Source organism: Homarus americanus, unplaced genomic scaffold (genome assembly GCF_018991925.1).
Source record: "Homarus americanus isolate GMGI-L3 unplaced genomic scaffold, GMGI_Hamer_2.0 scaffold13961, whole genome shotgun sequence".
Taxonomy (NCBI): domain Eukaryota; kingdom Metazoa; phylum Arthropoda; class Malacostraca; order Decapoda; family Nephropidae; genus Homarus; species Homarus americanus.
Genome location: NW_024715171.1, coordinates 1 through 2,500, shown reverse-complemented (window position 1 = coordinate 2,500; position 2,500 = coordinate 1).

Sequence of the window (2,500 nt, the reverse complement as noted above, 5' to 3'; positions counted from 1 at the left end):
ATAAATCTGGTGATATGGAACCACACACAACCCCCTTAACCTGGGATAATGCAATCAAATGGATAATTGCTAACTATTCTCAGAGATAATGCAATCAAATGGTTAGTTGCTAACCGGGGCTGCGCCCCGGACCCCCTGTGTTAGATACTGTATTTGGTCATGATGAATTGTTTATTAGACTATAAGAAATCCTCTTCCTTCTTGTATTGGCAAGGGAGTTTGCTTTAACTTAGGTATGCTAGCCTAAAAAATAGACACGGAGCTGCGAAGACCTGATTCTTTTGCTGCATGTTTGAGTCTGCAACTTTGTTGTGATAAGACACTCAATCCTAGTGATTGTACTTACTCAACATAGTGACGGTGTAATTACCATCACAGATTGTACGGGAAATTCCAACTTTGGAAAAAACAAATATTTGGCCTACCCAAATTTTGACTACTACCGTGCGTCTACGTCCTGGATTGGCCAATCAGGGTGCCCCACGGTGGCGTGATACATGCACGTTTACTGCGGTGCTCTGATTGGCTGACCGAACGTGGCGTGGTAGGTAGGCTGTTTCTACTCTCTAAGTCCTCTTCTTTCCTTTTTCATCCCCTCATGCACTCCGTTCTTTGAACGGGAGGCGGACTTCGCGATACGGTCGATCCGGCAAGGGAACCTGTGATAGTGCAGGGCACCCCTTGTCCGGGGGTCACCGGTAGGTGGCAACTTTTAGATATTACTATAGTCACAGGTAACCTGGGTGCAGAGCCCGACGCCCGTCCAAGAGGGGGGGGTCACTGCTCCAGGCAGGAGCCCTGTGTTATAGGTAGGATTAGATGTAATCAAGAAGATGACAACTAGCATTAGAATAAAACATAGAGATAAGGGACACTCTATTGGAAGGGGAAAAGTGGCAGAAATCACTTACAACAAACTGCAAGTCCCACTAACTAGAATATTCAGCACCAATGAAGGTTTTAAAGTAATCTGCAAAGATGACTTTGATTCAGATAAAATCCTTTCAAAAGAAGCAAGAGATATATTTTACAATGAAGGCCTTATTGTTGTCATGCCACCAGAACAAAAAGCAAAAAGATCAGTTTTTGTTCGTCAAGTCGATCAAGAGATCGGGAGGAAGACCTGAAAGAAGAACTGGAACGCCAAAATAGGTGGATGAAGATTGAAGAAGTCATTAAGATAAAGGACTATACTCATGTTTTAAGAAGTGTCAATGGCTGAGAAAGTTTTACAACAGGGCTTTCTAATATTCAACATGTCAGTCACACCACATCAAATAAAGAAGGAGACATTCATCAGTCTGCAAACTTGCTTCTCCTGCTACAAATATGAAGAACACACAACGAGAGACTGTCCGGAAAAAGAAAAAAAGTACTGCTCAGATTGTGCAGGCGACGACCTGGCCTATTAATTGGAATGTAAGAATACATGTTAAGGTCTCCAACTGTAAGAAAGGGAATAAGCACATGGTGACGTTAGCAGAAGCTGCCCAAAAAACACATGATAAAGTACAAGAAACAAGGAAAAGGAACAAGACAAGAAGGATATTTATTATACGCTGAAATAGCAAAGAGAAAGGGTCCAAGAGGCTCATAGACCAGAATCCACAGTATTAAACCTAAGGGAGCCAACAGCCATATGCAATGATTAAGAAGGATCCGCACATTTGCACAATATCACGCACCCGGACTAAGGCCAATGAGGAATTAGCGAAATGCTTAAAATTGAATAACCTACCAGAGATGATATTTCCAGAGAATCCACAATCCGAAAAACTATTTCAGACAACATATGCAAGCGAACTGAGAGAAAGACTACATCAAGACGAACAAAGGTTTGAGCAACAGCTGATACACAAGGAACACAAGCGACTGATAGAGATCCCAGACAAATGACTAGAAGTGACAAAGAGAAGATAGAAATAACAAAAGGACAGACAAAGGAGAAGGAGGAGAGAAGATAAGATGGAAACTGATCACAATATACAACCCTGAATCTGCTGAAGAAATTGGATTAAAAGTTATCACTACAACAAAACATGGAATCCCAACATCGAGAACAACAGGAGGGACAATAGTAAAAAACTGTGAAGGAGGGATATACAAGTGGACATATCAAGAAAAATCCCTAAGTGAAGATTATGTCTGGTCACTAATTACTACGGACAAACTAAAGATTACGGCCAAAGACTTTAAAATAGTAGACCCGTCAGAGTATAGAAGAGTCAGAAGCGGGAAACAGGATGATAGGTCTCCACTCCAACTGCCACAATCCAAGTATAAGAAATAATGGACAATAGACAAACAGTAAGAACTTTAAGAATAATACAACACAACGTAAGAAACTGGAAGACCGAGAGAATTAACCTAAGTAATATATATCGCGAAATTGACCCTGACATTATACTAATAAATAGTCACGGTGAGACAGAAAACAACAACATAAAACTCTTTAACTATTATGTAAACCAAAGAAATAAATCGGGCGAGAAAAATGACG